Genomic DNA, 20,986 nt, shown 5'->3' on the forward strand with positions numbered 1-20,986 from the left:
CTCGTATTTCCTGCTTTCCTGAGAGTGGCTCACAAAGCTTTTGTTTATATCTTACAGAGTATAGACACTACCCCTTTGTCCTTCTTCCCTTTGTCTTTCTCCCCTTTGTCCTTCTCCCCTTTGTCCTTCTTCCCTTCTCCCTCTTTTCAGTCTTTTGCACAATAGGAGTCCTTGCTTCAGCATTTCAACTTAGATAAGCACTTGCAGTCAGTTAGTCATTACACAGTGTAATAGTTAAGATTAAGCTTAAACTTACATAGTTTATGGAATAACATGTCACGAGCTCCCAGTATCTTTAATGGAATTTGATGAACAAACAGTTTACTGTCTATCACAAACTTTTTCCATCTTTTTCAAGAGCGCTGAATTTAACAAGAAAAACATATTTTTCTTTTTTCCCTCTAGTCATGCCTGTTAGAGATATTTTTGGCACTAACATTTTAAGTTGGAGACAGATCATGGAGATGATATCTTTTTATTAGACTTTCACTTCAGACATTTCTAGAGTTTCCAGATTCTAGTCTATACATCAATAAGTACTTAAACATTTTAATGCAACTCAGAACCCTTCACAGCTACATCTTATCCAATGTTTAAAGCACTCCTTAAAGAAACGGGACAGTAAATTTCATATTCAAAACTGTTCAGCTAGAGAACTGTACTAATTTCAATCCCCAGAATAAGAATGTTCAGTTTATGAATCTAGATTTAAAAAGAAACAATGAAATTTAATGCATTGATGATTATTTTAGACAAAAATTATTTTGGTTAAAAAAATGATAAGAAAATCTCTTTAGTCAAATTTTTTTATTGTTTGATAAATGACTATGGCAAAACTACTGATTTGGACATGAAATTTTACATTGATTTAGAATAGGTCCTTACAGAGCCGTTCTTTGAACAGACAAAACTTCTGGAAGAATGAGTGTTTATCACTTTTTTTGACTGAATTTCCCTCTTGCACTTACGGAATTTATCTATTTTTCCTCTGTGAGTTATATCTATATTCAGATATGTTCATATGGAAAAATGTTCAAGAATACAAAGGGTAAGATGGTAGTATTTCTCTTTTTTCAGAGAAATAGTTTTTTGCTTTCCTTTTTAAATGATTGCTTTTGTAAGAGATTTTGTTTTGGACTGAAAATGAATAAAACTTTTTTCAGTGTTATTTTGATTAGTTATTTTAATCAGTGGCATTTTTAGTGTGTCAAATATACCTATATTTTTATTTTCATATTTATGCGTATATTTATATCTTTCTTTTTTATATTCCGTAATAGAGGTACTGTATTAACAATTTTAATATTCTTCTACAGTTCCTTTCCTTCTGCTGGAATCTTCTAACAACTTTTGTGTTTTATTTTACAGTTAAAAAAAACACAGGTCAGATCTTATGGGTTGAAACTGCTGAGCTTAAGGTACAGCATATTTAAAGTTTAATTATTTGTCAGATAATAAAAGCTTAATTATTTGTCAAATAATAAATATAAATCTAACCTTGTTAGTGATTATATGTGGTAAGCATATCAACATATTTAATTTCATTTACATCTGAAATTGTATGAACCCAAACATGAGTAAAAACCTAAAATTAAAGTAATAGCTATTTTTCTTACAAAAATTAGTCTTTTGTGAAAGATATTTTCACCAGTTTGTTTTGAATTGCAGAATGAAGTAATGAAGCTTATATAGGACAGCATGAGTGTAGATTTAACTAGGATGAAAACAAGAACATCATGAGTGAAAATTTTAAAACCATTTGTTCTGACACAGCAACATTTAGTTTTTCTTCCATCTTTTACTCCTCAAATATTTTCATTTTTTGCTCTTTTTTCCTTCCATTGGCAACCATATTGTTGACAATTCAAGAAAAATAAGAAGAAAGAAAAGATAGACAATTTTTTTCCCTTTCAGGTTCCCTAAATTTTTTTTCCACTGTCTTGGGATACTCATAGATGTTTTATATCCATGTCTTCTTTCTTATGATTTTCCTTCCAGCTTCTGGTGACATGATAACATTTGTGGTTTAATCTTTTTCTGCATCAGTAGTTCTTGTTAACTAAGGCAGGTTTTTCTTATCTTGTCACATGGAAATCCTTGTACCCTATTTCACAAGATAAAGCATCAGTAAAAAAAAAATAAAATTGCAAATTATATGCCTGTAGTTTCAGCAGCTTGTCACGCTTTTACTTTAATAGTACCATTATCAAGAAAAAGAATTTTGCACAGACACAGCTTTCCTAGCTACAGTAAGCAGAGAAACAGTTGCAGTCAGAAATGCAGAGAACTGTTCCTCTTGTAAATGTAAATGTACAGGCAGATGTATCAGCATTACATCAGTTTCTTAAGAAGCCAAAAGACTTAGACAATGATACCTTCCAATGTTACTTGAAAAGGTGAGGGGGGGGGCAAAAATATTTTTTCATTTTTTCCATAGCCCTGGATTCTGTTCTCTTCGTAGTGATAATATGTTTCTGCCCAAAAGAACTCTGTGTTCAAAACAAATAGTAAATTTTTAGCACTTAATACCTATTTTGTGGAAAATACAAATTCCTGTGCTGCTTCACCAGTACAAATCCTGTAAAATGTATGCCCTATAGGCAACATTTTGCAGGAGACAAAAGAGATTTTCATGGCATTGTTATGGAAGGACTGCTGCTGTAGGGTTGACTCACTGTCTAATGCCCTGGACTGGTCAAGAAGAAACCATGGAAAGATGAGAAAAATTTTAAATTTGGAGACTAACTACCTGACTGATTTAAATTCTGTTTAATTTTAGCAGACATTGCTGTTGAAAACAGCTCAGTTCATCATTATAGATATGCATGTCTATCTTCAGACAAATGACTGGCACATAAGTGAGCGGTTCCTCTCCTTTTCTGCAGAGCAGATAATGTATGATGGCTATACAAAGCACACAGAGAATTAACTTCCTATGAACAAAATTACAAGCTACATCTGTGGTATGTAAACTGCTGCTGTAGAATATAGTTAGGAAATTATGTCTGACCAAACTCTAGAACACCTTTTGCTCTATTTCCTGTTCTAAACAACATATATTCTTCTTGTTAGTCAACAGAATTTTGGAAGCAAGTAAAAAAGAGTTTGCAGAAAATAGAAGATTTAAAGGTAAGAATTACAGGATGGTTTGAAGTACAGCTGAGAATAAAAGACTTAAGTTTTAATATGTTCATTTTTGTCCGAACTATAATTTAACAGGGAGGAGTCAATACGTAAAAAACAAATCTTATTGGAGCTGGTGTAACCTTTAGTTGTTTTTTCAATCACTTCTTTACTTATTTTTTTGTTGAATAATCACCACAATCTATGCACATATCATTGTTTGAACAATAATAGAATGCATTGTTCTTGTAGAATAATAAGGTAGACATTGAAGGAAATTATCTGGATCACAAATGTCTACCATATGATGGAAAGCTGCTGCCCATGTAGTTTGGCTGGCTGAATCAGACATGATCAAATCAGTTCTTCTCTAAAGATGCTTTCTAATTAAGACAAGAAGCTAGAATAATTTAAATTTCTTTTAAAAGAGTTTGGTTTCATTCAGAGACATTTCTTAATTCAGTCACCACTATGAACTCTAAGTAAGAGCATGAAAGTTTAAAAAATATTTTAATAAAATATAGCATACTCATATAAATGAAGCAATGAATATTTCCTTATCATCTCCTAGACAACCATCCTAGAGAAAGTGTATTTGAAACACTAATTAGGACACAATTTCTGGAGATATTCTAGGATCTTGTCAAAGTCCTTCACAGTTGCTGGGAGTGCAGTGAAAGGTTTCTATTAACCACTATGAAAAACATTTAAAATCAACAGTCACAGAAAGAGCTAAGGTTCTGCTCAAGCTTCTGACTGTACTCTAAACATGTCTTAAAGACTTGACAGTGAAATCCCTTCTCTCTGACGCTTCAGGAGAGACCTTGTGAGAGAGACTTTGGGTTCAATTTAGATATCTAAAGAAATGTGACTAGTGCCATTGGATAAAACTTATAGTACCTCCCCTTCACTCCACTCTCTGAAGCTGCTGCTCCAGGAGGCTGGTGGTCTCCCATAGGTTCTGCACCATACATATTACCACTGTCTGACCACCTAGTCGAGCCTTTTTATTTTTCTCAAATAGTAATTTGAAATATTAGCAGCCTTGCAAGGGACAGTACTGCTAGGAAAATTAATTGCTAAACACAGAATTTGAAATATACTGACCTTTAGATCTCCTATAGCAAAAAACTCTATTGTGTGGTGTCTTGAAAGTATGACACAAAAAATATACGTTCAAGGTTGAAGCTGAAGGGAGAGAAAATATCTGAATTTATTTGTTTATAATTTTTAAATAGGCCATGAGCCAGTTTTCATCTCTTAAAGTGGATTTAAAAAAAATAATCTTCTTTCATGGATATCATGCTTTTAAGTTCTAAGAGCCTTTCTGTCGTGGTTTGAGCCCAAAAGGAAACTAAACACCATGTAGCCACTTGCTTACTCGTTCCCCCTCAGGGATGAGGAGGAGAAAATAAAAAAATTACTCTGGAATTGAGATAAGGATGGAGAGGGATGACTCACCCATTATGGTCACAGGCAAAAGACAGATTCATTAGGTAAAGAAAAAAGAACATAATTTTTATTTAAACACAACCACCAACAACACTTAATTTAACATTTAAGGAGAGTAGGACACTGAGAAGTACAACTACATCTTAAAAACACTTTCCCCCTCACCCCTCCCTTCTTCCTGGGCTCAGCTTTGCTCCTCATTTCTCTACCTCCTCCTTCACAACAGTGCAGGGGGGCATGGAATGGGTGTTGCAGTCCCTCACCCGTTGTTTCTGCTGCTCCTTCCTCTTCAGTGGAGGACTCCTCACACTCTTTCCCTGCTCCAACATGGGTGCCTCCTGTGGGTCGCAGTCCTCCCAGCGATGAATTGCTCCAGCACGTGCTTCCCTCAGAATCCCAGCCTTCTTCGGGTGCAGTCACCTGCTCTGGCGTGGGGTCCTCTACAGACTATAGGGGGGCATCTGCTCCACTGTGGCCCTCCATGGGCTGCAGGGGCACAACCTGCCCTCTCACCACAGGCTGCAGGAGAATCTCTGCTCTGGTGCACCTTCCCTACTTCTCTTCCTCCCTTCTTCCACTGACCTCGGTGTATGTATTGGTGTCTTCCTCACAACTCCTCCTCATAACTCCCACTCCTCCTCCCTCCTCCTCCCAGGTTCCCCTTCTTAAATATGTCTTCACAGAAGCACGACCATCATTGCTAATTGTCTCGGCCTTGCTCAGAGTCAGGTCTGACTTGGAGCTGGGGAACTTCAAGAAGCTTCTCACAAGAGCCACCTCTGTAGCTTGTTCTCTGCTACCAAAACCCTGTCACACACAGACCCGACATACCTTCAAAACACAGACTAATGTTGAGAAACACTTTCCCAAATAAATTAAAGTGACTTTCCAAAGTGACTAGCTGATCACTTCCAGTGGAAGTAGTTGGGCAGTAATGATCATAGAATCATAGAATCATTTAGGCTGTAAAAGACTCATAAGATCATCAAGTCCAACTGATAACCTAACACTGCCAAGTCTACCAATAAAGCATGTTTTTAAGCATCATGTCTTTAAGCATCATGTCCATGTCTTTTAAAATACCTCCAGGGATGGTGACTCAACCGCTTCCCTGGGAAGATTTTCCAGTGCTTGACAACCCTTTCAGTGCAGAAATTTTTACTAATATCTGACCTAAATCCCCCCTGGTGCAACTTGGGGCTGTTTCCTCTCATCACTTGTTACTTGGGAAAAGAGACCAACAGCCACCTCGCTACCACCTCCTTTCAGGTAGTTGTAGAGAGTGATAAGGTCTCAGCCTCCTTTTCTCCAGCTAAACACCCCCAGTTCCCTCAGCTGCTCCTCATATGACATGTGCTCCAGACTCTTCACCAGCTTTGTTGCTCTTCTTTGGACACCTCAATGTCTTTTTTGTAGTGAATGGCCCAAAACTGAACACAGTATTCAAGGTGCAGCTTCACCAGGGCCGAGTACAGGGGGACAATCACCTCCCTCGTCCTGCTGGCCACACTATTTCTGATACAAACCAGGAATAAATATTCACTGTCTCTGTCTCTGTAAGAACAATTGTGTTTGAATTCTGAAAAGCTATTTTATATCAACATTAATTTATTTCTTCGCCATTTCAGAAGTAAAAGTGGAAGTAATCTCAGACACAGAAGACATAATGGCAAATTCAGTTGGAATTTTGTTTTTAAGTAATTTAGAGAAACTGTGTTGTATTTTCAGTGAAGGGACTGTAAGCATTAATGAGTCTAAAACTCACGTTCCCATATTTAAGCAGTGAGTTAAAGGGTCATTTTTGTTTCTTTCCTTAGTTTTAGTTCAACTTGCTCTTCGTACCTAGTATGAAGACCTACCTAGTACAAATACTATGTGCCTAGTGTCTCTAGGAATGTGTGAGGCTGAGATTTTACTATTATTATTTAATTTAAAATAATTTTATACAAGTTCCAACATTCATTAGAATTAAAGGCTAGAACTTCTTTGTGCAGAGAACTTTCTCCCTCTTGATACATAGAAAAATCTTTGCTTCCTTGAACATTAAATGGTTTGCTTATTGTAGTGTTTTTATACCAAATTAGATTACATTAATTGAAAGGAAATGCATCGGACTAGACCCTCAACTGAAGTCAAAAGAACTATTGATATTTTATAACAACTGAAGGTCTAGCCCTTTACTCTGAAGATTTTTTTTTCCCTTTATCTTAAAGTGCCTGCTGATTAATTTATACTTTTCAGATGCTGTAGTGGCCATTCTTCTATTTCATACCATTTTATCTGTTAATATATTTCACAGACTTCCATCTGCATCAACTTTTTCCCTTAAGAAAACTCACACATATTATTTTAAGGTACTGACAGTATTCTCTGTTTCCAAAATATTGTTTTCCTTAGTCTCTTACAGAAATTGCAAACAAGAATTTACTGAAAAATATATTTTCCCACATTTTCAACATTTCTGAAAGGAAAATAAATCTATCAATTTTGTTTGTGTTTTACCTTATTTATTTATTTTTAGTTTCATCTTGTTAATCACTAGGCCACTGCCTTTTTAAATCTTTGTTTCCATGAAACATCTTCCTTTCAGTGAATATATGTATCTCCATTATCCTCCTCTTGGAGGTCCCTCCAGATGGCAGCATGACCCTCTGGTGTATCAGACACTCCTCCCAGTTTGGTGTCAGCAGTATATTCTCTGAGGGTACACTGCCCCATCAGTCAGATCATGTTGAACAGGATTGGACCCATTATTGACACCTAAAGTACACCAGTAGTTACTGGCATCCAACTAGACTTTGTGCCACTGATCACCACCCTTTGGGCCTGGCCATTCAACCAGTTTTCAATCCACTTCACTGTCTGTTCATCCAGCCCATACATCAACGCCCTTATGAAGATCTTATGAGAGACTGTTGAAACCCTTACCAAAGTCTAGGTTGGCAAAATCAACTGCCCTTCCTTCATTTAAGTAGTTATGCCATCATAGTAGTTTATCAAGTTAGTCAAGCATGACTTACTCCTTTGGGAATCTATGCTGACTTCTCCCAATCACCTTCTTGTTGTCCATGTGCCTGGAACTGGTTTCCAGGATTAGTTGTTCCATCACTTTCCCAGGCATCAAGGGGAGGTTGATTGGTCTGTAGCTCCCTGGGTCCTTCTTCTTGAAGATAGGAGTGATGTTTTCCTTCCTCCAGCCCTCAGGCACCTCACCCAATCACCATGATTGTTTGAAGATTGATACTGGCCTCAAAATGACAACAGCCAGCTCCCTGAGCAATTGTGGGTGCATCCTATTAGGGCCCATGGATTTAGGGGTACCTTTCTGTCCAATTTGCTTAAGTATTCTATAATCTTTCCCCTCATCTCCAAATTCTTGGATTCCTAAAATCAAGTCTCACTAGTAAAGACTGAGGTGAAGGCAGCAGTACCTCAGCCTTTGCCATGTCTGTGTCACCAGGATGCCTGCCCGTTCAGCAACGGGCCCACTTTTTTCCCGTCTTCCTTTACTACTTATATACTTACAGAAGCCCTTTTTGTCACCTTTGACAACCCTTACCAGATTCAACTTCAAGTGGACTTTGGCTTTCTTAACTACACCTCTGCATGGTCAGTGTCTCTATATTCCTCACAAGTTACCTGTCCCTGTTCCCACCTTATATATACTACTTTGTTATGTTTGAATTTTGCCAGGAGCACCTTTGCAATCCATACAAAGTCCCTGATATTTTTGCCTGATTCCCTGCTTCTTGGAATTGACTGTCAAATTTGAAGAAAGTAATCCTTGAATATCAACTAGCTTTCTTGGGCCTTTCTTACCACAACAGCCATATCACCTGACATTTTTTCAGGAAGATCCTTGAAGTGGTCAAAGTTTATTCTAATGAAATCCAGGGTTGTGATCTTGCTTTTGACCTGCTCCTTCTTTTCATGATCCTGAATCCACCATCTCATGGTCACTTCAGCCAAAGCCTCCTTTGACCTTCATATATCCACTGAGCCCTCCTGGTCTGTAAGTAAGAGGTCCAGCCAAACTTCTCTCCTTATTGGGTTCTCTATCACTTATCACTTGGGTCAGGAAGTTGTCATCAACACTCTTCAGGAACCTCCTGGGTTGTTTATGCTGTGCTGTGTTGTCCCTCTGGCAAGATGTCAATGGTTGAAGTCCCCCATGAGGACCAGGGTCTGAGAACATAAGGTTACTTCTAGCTCTGTGTAGAAGGCTTCATCCACTTGTTCCTGGTCAGGTGTCCTGTAGTAGATACCCACTACAGAGTCACCCATATTGGTCTTCTTTTTAATCCTTACCCATAAGGTCTCAGTTGGCCAGTCATCCATCCCCAGATATGGCTTCATGCATTTCAGCTGTTCTTTCACATCAGGAGGAACTCCACCTTCTCATCTTCCTGTCCTGTCCTTCCTACAGAGCATATATCCCTCTGTGACAGCACTCAAGTCATCCGACCCATACCACTGCATTTCAGTGATCCCAACAAGATTATAACCCTTCAAATCCATACAGATCTCTAGTTCTTGTATTTACCCCCCATGTATGTGTGGGAGCATACAGGCACTTCAGAGAGACATCCCAACATGCTGATTGTCCAGAAAAGATCTGTGGGGTGTTTCCCCATAAAGTTGCCTTGTAGGTATTTCCTTGCTTACATGTAAATAATTGAGGTGACCAACCTTAAACCCTGTTTTGTTGATTTTGTGTTCTACTTCATTCACATCACTCCAGATTCTGTGTTTGTCAACCCTGTTAATCACTCCCTCACAAGGCTGCTGGTAACTTTCTCCTTCCCCCATATTTCCTAGTGTAAAGTCCTTCTTACCAGGTCAGCCATTCTGTTGGCAAAGATACCTTTGCCCTGCTTAGTGAGGTGGATTCCGTCTCTCCCAGACAGACAGATCCTCAGATAGGGTCCCCTGATTATGGAAACCAAAATGTTGTTACTGACACCAGATCTGCAACCTGTAGTTGACATACAGTACCAGCCCCATGCTCCTCACACCCCACCACACCTCACCAACAGGACAGAGGACAAAACAACCTAGATCTCCATGTCCCTGACTATTCATCCCAGAGCTCTGTAGTCAATTTGATACTCTCCAGATCACCCCTAGCGGTATCATTGGTGCCCACATGGAAGAACAGCAGGGGGTAATAATCAGAGGATTGGTCAAGCTCAAAATCCTGGATCCAGATCCCCAGAAAGCAGCAAACTTCTCCAGATAACAAGTCAGGATGGCAGATGTGTGCCTCCATCCCCCACAGCAGGGAGTAACCACTGCTATTGAAGGGAAGTTGTTACAAGTATACTTGAAATTGCTAATGTACAGGGACCTGTAAAGTAGGACATTTAGTTTTAACGTTAACCATCACTTGTGTTTTACTAGCTTTTATATTTTTCCATATTTTACTGTGATGTATGTAATTTCATTTATACTTTCTTTTCCTATCTACCCCCTGTAGTCATTACCCACCTGTAAGATACTTTGAAACCTGTAACTCCTTGCCTAGTGAAGATAAGACAGACCTTGGACAGTCTGAAAAACTCCCTGAGCACATCCCTAATAGCAAGAACCTAAAAACCAAGTGTCTAAGAAGATGCCAGTGTCAAGATAAGCAAGTGGAAGCTTGTCTAAACTAACTTCCTTGGAAAAAACAGGAGCTGAAGGATGGATGAGGTAACTCTATGACCATATATGGACACAAGAAACCTGAAGTTCAACTAACGGACAGTGTGAGGAAGACTATGTGGACCACTAAGGAGGGGAGAAGACCCTCACTCTATTTTTACTACGCATGCTCAGACTATGTAAATGAAGTCTGAGAACCCATTAGCATAAGACTGCCTTTTCTAAGAAATCTGATGAATATGTATGCTTTTTGTGTCAGAGTGTTTTGTTAGTAGGTGCAGCACTCTGTGGTGGAGCGATCCCCAGTGCTGCCCAGCGCTGCGAATAAAGAATACCTGCTTAACAGTTATACTCAATTCTGACTGTTGAGTGAAGCTCTTTGTTTCACTATCACTTGCTATTTCCACCTGGTGCTCCTCTGTGACTCAGAGTCAGTCAGCCCAGATGCTTTGCGTGAAAGAACACCCAGCTCCTCCTCAGCTTTAAGGACAGTGAACCTGTTTCACAATTACAAACCTTGAGGCAGAACAAGAGCTCTCCTCTCGGTGCCAGAAGTCACCGGCTTCCAGCCTTTACTTTCCTTCGAGTTTCCACTTGCTATTAAGCTAGGGACAGACTCTGCCTGTGTCTCCACTACAGTTGACGTTCAGGGCTCAGAAGCTGTAGGGTCTCTAAGAAGATCCTGTCCTCTCTCTCTCATCCTCTCTGGTTCCATGAAGACTGTTCACTTCCTTCCATAACTCCTCCACTTTGAGAGGGAACAGTGGCTCCAGCCTCAGAGAGAGGCCCCAGACACTCCCTACAACCTAAGACTCACAGGACTGCATCCACCATCTGAAGCTCTGTCTGGGTTGAAACCTCTGTACTGGCAGGGATAGCTGTTCCAATGCCTGCTGGAGAACATGCTGTGTGGTGTGCCACCACCACACCTGAGAACGTTTATGCTGATTATGAACTGAGATGAGACCACTTCTTTGCACCCTGTTGTATGAACTGTCAACTGTGCTTTGCTAACTACACTCTGAGAACTGTGCTTTTGGCCTAGCTTTTATATCGGCCTTGCCCTAGCACCAGCTAAGAGGGTTCTTGATCCTCCCTAATTAGGTGTCAGATAGAACAAAGCTTGCAGACACCCTTGGGTCATGGGCAGTTGACTGAGCTCATTAGAGGCTACTGAAGCTTCCTTGGGTCCACATATCTGTGGGTCTGCTGTGGTTTGAGCCCAGAGGTACACTGAGTAACATGCAGCCACTCACTCACCCCTTCCCCTCAGGAATGTGAAGGAGAAAATAAAACAAAAGGCTCCAGAGTTGAGATAAGGATAGGGAGGGATGACTCACCCGTGATGGTCAGGAGCAAAAGACATTCGTTAGGGGAAAAAAAAAGAACATCAATTTCATTCAAATACTAACAACAACAACACTTAACAAACAGATTAGGACAATGAGAAGTATAACTGCATCTTAAAACATCTTCCCCCCACCCCTTCCTCTTCCCAGGCTCAGCTTTACTCCTGATTCTCTACCTTGTTCCCAGTGGTTCAGTGGGGACAGGGAATGAGGATTATGGTCAGTCCCTCACCTGTTGTTTCTGCTGCTCCTTCCTCCTCAGGGGGAGGACTCCTTGCACTCCTCCCCTGCTCCAGTGTGGAGTCACTGTCATGGAAGACAGTCCTCCATGAACTTTCTCCAACATGACTCCTTCCCACAGACTGCAGCTCCTCCCAAGCTGCTCCAGCATGGGTCCCACCTACTGTTGCAGTCCTCCCAGCACCAAACTACAACAGCAGGGGCTTTCCACAGAGTCATGGACTTCTTTGGGCGCAGCCACCTACTCTGATGTGGGATCCAGGCTGCAGGTGGGCATCTGCTCCACCGTGGACCTCCATGGGCTGCAGGGGCACAGCCTGCCCTCTCACCACGGGCTGCAGGGGAGTCTCTGCTCCGAGGCACCTCCCCGCCTTCTCCTCCTTTCTTCCACTGACATCGGTGTATGTATTGGTGTCTTCCTCGCAACTCCTCTTCCCAAGTCCCACTCCTCCTCCCAGATTTCCCTTCTTAAATATGCTATTACAGAGGCATGGTCACCATCGCTAATTGGCTTGGCATTTGCGCAGAGGTAGGACTGACTCGGAGGCAGGGGAGATTTGAGAAGCTTCTCACAGGGGGCCACCACTGTAGGGCCCTCCCCTGCTACCAAAAATCCCCACCACACACAGAAACCCAACACAGGCTCCTACTGTCTTGTCCTTACTTGACAGCTGTGTTCTCAGTCAAGCCTCTAATTTATAAAATTGACAGACACAAAGCTGGAGCAGAGATCAGTCTGCCCTATTCATAGGCAAATAACTTCACCTTCCTATCATTCTGTTTTCAAGCTTTCATTCTGCATTTCCAGTTTGGTTTGCTTCAGTGATTTCAAACTTACTGGTATAAGGACTTTCTCTGATAATGCCTGGGAAAAATGTCCTTCCTAAGATTAATTTCCTAGATCGGTTTTTTCTTATTTTTTATTGACATATTTTGTCTTCCACACTTAACCAAGTGACTCATATCAGTCTATTCTGTTCTTGTGTTCTCCTATCGACATCACCTCAGAAAACATGCCAGCTGAGCAGACTGATGGGTTTTACTTATTTATCAACTTTCACAAGACAGATTTACCACTGTTCATGAGTAACTCCCACTGATTTTTGCTGTATAATAATAAATGAACAGGGCTTGACTCTTCATCATTTTAATGGTTGTCACATCAGAGCTGAAAGGTTTTTGTTTTGTTTTTTATTTTTAAAGACATCAAAGAATAAGGATACAAAAGATTACAGGATTTACATTTCTACTTAATCTAACTTTGGTCACTGATGTCCAAAACTGACATCTTCAGCCCCCCAATTCAATGACACTGAATCCTGGAGAAGTCCTTTTTTTACACCGCAGTGTTACTGATATCTTTTCTGGGCATTTCAAACAGTGTTTCAATTCAACACTGATAGAGTTTATTGGACTAATACCTACTCATTCCCAGGTTCCTCAGGAACTGCTGACTTAGCATACTTCTATGTTGTCTGAATGTCCTATGTATGTCCTATGTTGTCTGAAATATGTAATCAAAATAAGTTCCAAGACAGTGTCACCACTTTTTTTAATTCAAGAACTAAATAGAACTCAAAATTATGATTTAAAAATCTTGCTTTCAAGTAATTTTTCTGCTTTAATATGTTCGGTTCAGAAAGACAATGTAAGGTTTAAATCTTGTGTATCATTGCTTTGGAAAAAGTAATAGTGAGAAACCCACAGAGCTACTGAAGCAGAAACTAAACCATAAATGTCTTCTCTTCTTCTGAGTGACAGCTCTAATCAGTAAGCTAGAAAGTCACACACATGCATATTCTCTCCCTTGCTTTCTTTCTGTCTTTGGTCAGACAGTCTTTGATTATTGCATGAAAAATGGAACAGTTTCAAAAGAAAGGAGTGAGAATGCCCTTGATCTGTGTATGTGTCCCTCAGGCAGAGAAAGACATTTTAACTACATCATATGAGTATTCAACTAAGCACTAAGCGATACAAATGGGAACAGAAATGTACGTTCTAAACTAAAGGAATTTTATAATGTTATAAAATACTATTTAAGTATTTGAAAGTAAAAAAGATTGTGAGTGTCATGTTTTTGGAAGGGGTTCAGAGGTGCAAATCCCATAGCAGGGAAGTACTTCTCCGGGAGATACACCTTAGACACAGTCAGAGAGAATGTCATACCTGTGTCCTCAGATACGTCTTCTTTGTCTTCAGTGTGCCACCTTCTTTACATCCTCCAATGCTTCCCAAGCATTTCTTAGGGATGGGCATCAAAAAGCAAATCTGTATTATAGACTATTATTTAAGGATCAAAGTTAAAATTTAGGTGTTACAAACACTGAAATATATACTTTCACTTAAAATAGGTAATGGGTATGCTTTGCTGCTACTTTTTCCCTGTTTCTAGCTCTCCCTGGGATATTTTAAAGCATAGATCTAGGCAAGAAATTTGGAATCTGATCAAATGGGCTGTCAAAAACAGAATCTTAAACCCAAATATTTAATCCAAGTTTTAGGTTTGTCCCATCTTAATTAGACAGTTGTTCTAGAAAGGAGTTCTCAATTCAGCATGTCATTATTTCTCCTTTTGAACATCATACAATATTTTATTTAGTAAGAGGCATTGATAAATAATGGATCTGTGACCTTCCTGGCATTATTTCGTTTACCTTGGTGGAAGTATTTAATCCAGCACCCATTTGTATATTTCTCTAGAATGTTTCAATGATAAATGTTAATCAGTTCCAAAATATCTCTGAAAATTAATATGTTATGCACTCTAGTGTCTGTGAAATTACACAGTAGATTGGCATCCGTCTAACAAGCATTCAGGATCATATGGTTCTTATATGGTCTCCATAATTGTCATACTTTCATTTTATTGCTATTTACAGTAATATTTTTCCATTAAGTATGAATGTCTTGGAATCTGCAAACTGGCTTCAAGACTTTGAGGTATGGCATCAGATACTCATATTGTTCAATTCAGTTGCATCTGGTCAATGACAGTTCCATCCAGCCTCTTTTCTATAGATAATTGACTTTGACAGCATTGAAATGAAGTGACGGGATGCTAGCAATCATTGTAAATGACATTTTCTGTCATTGCACCTGAGACAAAGTATTATTGGAATGTATGTGATATAAGAACTTTTAAGTAAATTATAAGAAAGTAGCTTACTTTTTTTTAGGCTTGATCTTAATGAGGAAAATAAAAGTACATTTATAAGGCAGAAACATGAAAATAATCAGGAAACAAACTTTTTCTGAATTGACGGGCATAATTTTCATGGCACCAAACTTATTTAAGCCACAGAAATGCTTTCCAGGCATGCCAGGAAACAAGTTTAATCAGAGATGATAGACATGTATGTAAACAGAATAGATGAAGGTTTAAACTCAGTGAAGCTTCCTTGTCTTTGTACTATACCAGGATACTTCCTCATATTCCTGTTCAGTCTTATGTGCCCCATCTAGCCTCTCTTTGGTATATGCTGTCTACAACTGGATACAAGTGATTACAGAAAAGCATTACCTACCTTAGGATACATAAAGTAATATTCCTTATTTTTTTATCCACTTTAATTTTACTTTTCTTCATATGATTTCCTAAGTCAATAACAGTTTCACTTTCTCTGTGGCAAGAAGAGGTAATTAATTATCTGTAATTTCTGGTTGTCAGTGTTTCTATCATTCCCCATACTGAATGAGCTGAGTTACTTATATCAGTTAAATGCAGTTAGTAATTTCCTGATTAGCATAAATATCCACAACCAGAATTTACAGCCTTCTTTCACTGTATCGAAGGCCCTGCACTGCTGTCAACTCTAGTAAACTGCTACATCATGCCTCTAAGAATTTTTATCTGCTTATGTATCCAAAGGAACTGCAGTCCACTCTTCGACAAGTGTGGCACAAAAGGCACTTTTCTTAGCACTGGGGTGCTTGCTCTCTCTTCACTTATCAGTAGAAGACTAAATAGGTTGTTATTATGGCACGTGTCCAGATAGTCAACCCTCACCTGTAGCTACACTAACAAGATAATGGCACAAGTTCTTAAAAGATCTTAAAAGTAGTAGCAAAATAAGAATATAAGAATATCAGAAATGACAAGATTTATGGATAACAGAAAGGAAGAGCAGTAAATAGAATTGTTGACTACAGTAGAAATCACCAAATTGTCATATTACAGCTGCCAAAGAAGTTTATACAGTCAGCTAAAAAACAGAGCCAATGGAGAAGAAGTAAACACAGGAGGTTTGTTTTTTGGGGAGGGGATGAAGATGGCAAAGAGAACCTGAGATGGGAAAAAGCATGTAAAAGGCAACACAAGTGAAAGAAAATCCTGTGATCACTGTTGTACAGGTAATTGCTGAGTATCCCTGTGCCTGATCACTGCAGAAGAACAAACCTGCTGTTCTCACCATATGTGTACCTGATCTAGGGGAGATTTAGAGTGCTTTCTCTAATGCTAATGAGGTATTTCCCAGAGAGAATGTCTAAAGAGTCATAAAGGCCACTCTGTGGAAGCAAATTCACAGGAAAAGGGTAAAAGGGGAGAAAGATGTTTCTCATTTGTCTTAGCAGGATTCTATTGCTCTGGATACCGACAGTCCTCAACTGCATGAGATTCCTCTCTTCTTTCTCTCAAGTGTTTCTAATTACTGTCCCTCTCAATTGCAATGTTGGAAATTATGAAGAAGGTTTATTATTTGAGGTTCATTCTGCACAATGCTTTGCCAAGCTGTAGGATGTTTTGGAGCCCTGCAGAAGTATTTCCCATTGACAGGGAAATAAATTTAATAAATGCAGGGTATTTTAACAGTTTAATTAAGTTTTCCATTTACTCCATACTTCTATTTCATCAACACAGGTGATGAAAAAAAGTATAACGAAAAACTCTTTCCAAAATCTCAGACAATACTTATTTCTCAAAAAGTACATCTGTACTGGTAGCTGAAACCAATTAGTAAAAATAAGGTAGATTATAATAATGTTCTTGTTGACAAAAACTTCCCTAAAAATATATTTAATTTATTAAGATTATGCCTAACAGCAGCTTGTGCTTATTCTCCCATTGTGTCTTAACCAAAAGGCAGCAGAGCTCTATACTATGCTTCCTGTCAGCCCTCAAATGAATTTGCCAGCTTTTCTTTCTACCTATACATAGCCAGGCATTTACAAGTTGTGTGGTCATACATTGAAGCTGATGGTGTGACTGTTTTGGACCAGGTAATTATCTCATGGGCCAGCCCATAGAGCAGCTGGGCAGCCCTACCTGATCTACATGTGGAGTTCTACACTGCCATGTTTTAGAATGGGATATCTCCTGTAAATATAACCCGAGCTATAGTAGAAACTGTGAGGCTGTTTGGGGTTTGTTTTTTGATTAATTGGTTCTGCAGTCAAACTGGGCTTGGGAGTGGGATAACTGTATATAATCTTATTGTTAAGCAAGTGCTATACCAAACAGTCATGAATTTACATGTAGATATATTTGATTTAAAGCCAACATTCATTTTATATTTTATAAATGTGAAACATCAGGAATTACTACTCTGGACTGTTACATTTACTATTGCTTGTTATAAGAAAAATATGACATTTTCTCAATAGAAAGAACAAGGAGGAAAAATAGAAGCCTTTGTGTTCATTACTCCTATATTTTTCCAAACAAAGTTGCTTTAAAGTGGCATTTTAAAATTTATTACTGATGGATATTCACAGAATTTTTCACAACCTATTTTTTGACCAAAATCCACAAAATGAAAAAGAATATCTAAGACTTCCTTCATTTAAGAGATGACAAAATATTAAAAATATTCAGGAAATAATCTGAACGTGTATTGTACATAAAACATAAATAATGAAATAATTAAGACGTATTTAATATCTTTATACTTATGGGCATGAGTACATGCATGAATGGATGGATTTGAGTAAGTCTAACTAAATAGTTAACAGGGTCAGGTAAAGGAGCAGCAGATCTGAAATGGTAGGTTAAATCAGGAAACTAAATATTTGTTCTCTCATTATTGTCTTCTAATTTGTTTTATAATTGACCTTTTTTGTTATCCTTAATGAAAATTTTAATATCTCTGGTATTTACTAGCACTCTTGTAAATTCACTACTCTGGAGTTCAGAATTAGGTACCTTGAAGGGATATGAATATAAACACTTGATCTCCCTGCTGCATTCCATCTAAGCCATTCAATCTTTCTTTTTCACTGTTGTTTGATTTTTGGTTTTAAACTTTTTTTTTTTTTCCCCCCCTCCCACAGACAGCTCACTACATTGAAGGAAGCTTGACTGGGGGATGAAGCTCTTCAGAAAGAATTCACATGGATCCTATTGTTAGGAAATCAATTTCTTTTGTTTACAGTACATTTGTTTGGAATTGTCACACCAGCATTGGCATCTTGCTTACAGCTGCAGATTACATAGTGATGTCAGGAAAGATGACAGAAACAATAGGCTTAAAAAGTAAAAGCTGATGAACATTAGAATTCTGCCTTAGCTTAGGGAGTTAGTTACAAAGAGCTGAGGGCATGGCAAATAAAAAGGCTGACAAATTATTGTGTTCTGCTACTAAGAAGGTCCCTCAATCCTTTAACTTCTTTCTTGGAAAAGTTTACAGTGTGCACCTTCAGTTTACTATAAAAACATTTATGGTATTAAAAAGCACAACATTTGGAGCTCTTTATTATTATTGATTGATAGAAGTTATTATATGAACAATTTTTATTCATTTGGAACAAGGATAATGCTTAAATTCCCTGCTGAATTTTCAACGTTTCATCCTACAGACATGTTTAGTAGTCAATAATGTAGGCTCCTCTATACTGTAAAAAAAAATTAGTAACTGGAAATGGTAGCCCCTTCTCTAAAGGGCTCATGACAACTAGACAGACCAGGTGGTCAAGTTAGACAAATGGCAGTGGTGGCACACAAATGGTTGCAAAATGGACTGATCAGGCAATAGCTTCAGCTTGCCACCTGCTTAGCTATTTTCCATGCTTGCTGTAATGGTCATGACCATTTAATTTCCCTTTTTTAAATAATTAAATTATTGCAGAGAGCTCCTGAGTTTAATGACATTGCATCTCTCAATCTTTTAAAATTGTTATATTAATCCAAAAGCAATCTGAAAAGTCATATCACCCATACTTATAACTACCATTATTACTACTACCAATTATTATCTCTTATAGTGGAAATTAATTCAGAGTTTGGAATAGCCTGCTTTGGAATAGCCTGTGGCAACATCATGTTCTAACCACACATGAGTTTTAGCTCATGTAAAGAATGACACATTTATACCAACCTAGTTTAAAAAAAAATTCTTTGGTCTCATCTATTTTGTTTAAACTTTTTTTTTTTTTAATTTAACGCAGTTTAATTGTAATAAAAACATTTATTAAATTCCATTGTTTCTCTATGTAAAAGATGTTGTTTATTAACAAAAAACCAAAATTCCCTTCCTTAGAAATATACATGAAACTGCCCAGGAAATTAGTATTAGTACATTTGCTTTTATTACTAGGCCAGTTTTATCACCAAGAAACTTAATTTATATCCTGCAGTGATATTCTTTTTACTTCTTGTTTGCTTTGTCTTTTCAATGAAGATTTGCTAGCTAACTCAGAGTTACAGACACTGGGAAATGTATTTGAGAGGAAACAGAAGAATGTTTCATTGTTATTATGAATCAGTTTGTCTTGACTCAGCTTTCTTTTTTGTCTCGGTGTTTTCTCAGCTCAGACACCTTATGCATAGCAGTGAGGTGAATCTCAGAGCATCAGCCTGAGACTGGTGTGTTACATTGACCAGCCAAACTGTTACATAGTTCATTATGCCTTTCCTTTATTTCCCTTTCCTCTTCCAAATACTCCTTTATCTCAGGAAAACCAGAAGTTAACACTGAAGACAAAATTATTAAAAGCTCAAATAATGTAAAAGACAGCTAATGGAAGCTACCATTAGAAACCAGAACCACCTTGGCCCCCCCCACCCACCATTTATTTTTGTAGGAGAAAAAGGAAAGACATTGAAGAAGCAAACAAAAAAGAGCGTATTTTTTAAAATCTCATTTAATTCTTCAGTAGTTCCTAGAATCTGTGAAGCATTTCTCCTGTTTCTTATTTTTCTAAGTATTCTTGAAGAATGTTTCTTAATTCATTCTAAACTGCACAAAGTTTGAAAGCACATGAAATTGTTAGATAGAGAAAAAAATTTGACTGACAATAAATTTGAGAGATGTGAGCCTATTCTCAGTGAAAAAGAATACAGCTAGCAAATTGGAAACATATCTCATAGTTTCAAAAAGTTTAAACAAAATTTAATTTTGAATGCACATGTATATAAAAAAATTAAAATATAAAAAATATTTTAAAATAAACTACTCAGAGTACAGTGGAATATTTGGAAATATTTTGAAATAGAGTGAAATTTGGAGTATATTTAAACCCTTCACTCCTACTCCTGTTTTCCAGTTTCACTAATGAATGAAAAAAAATTAAAATTATAAAAAACGCCATTCATCTGCAAAGTAAAAGTCTTTTGGTCAGACAAACAATTTGTTGAACTTCAGAATCTTTCTTATGTGGAAAATACCATTTTTGAGCAAGCAAACACCAATGATTATTTTTCAACTTATTTAAAACTGAAAGATTCTTTCTAAAAATATGTGACCATTTTCTGACACAGTTCCAGTTAAAAAAAAATCCTGAAAAATGTAATGACAGTTTCACAGTGAAAATTTGCCTTTTCAGAGCCTTGACCTATCCCAAGCTGGAAAAGATAACAAAACCATTTAATTAGTCTTCAAGAATGAGAATGTAAAAGGTAATGTCTAGAAACACCCCAATAAACTTACAATGTTTAAACTCCTCATGATTAGTATAGGGAAATTAAAGGTTTTAGCCTTTTTGACCTGGAACACAGTCACCCAACAGCTTCAATGATTTTTGCAGAAAAGTGAGATACTGAGGAAGATAAAAGCATGATGTTTCCCTGTAGGGAAACAAGAAAATTAAGAAGTTCCCTATAACTGTGCAGTACTAGATACTGTGTAAGACCAAGAGTTATGGTGAAAGAAAGGGGTATTGGGTGCATTCTGAGGAGGTGACACTGCATTGTATGAATGTAAGAAAGTGTTATATAAATGGTTGTCATGTGGATGAACAAAGAAATT

The sequence above is a fragment of the Strix aluco genome, chromosome 5 (assembly GCF_031877795.1).
Source record: "Strix aluco isolate bStrAlu1 chromosome 5, bStrAlu1.hap1, whole genome shotgun sequence".
Lineage (NCBI taxonomy): Eukaryota > Metazoa > Chordata > Aves > Strigiformes > Strigidae > Strix > Strix aluco.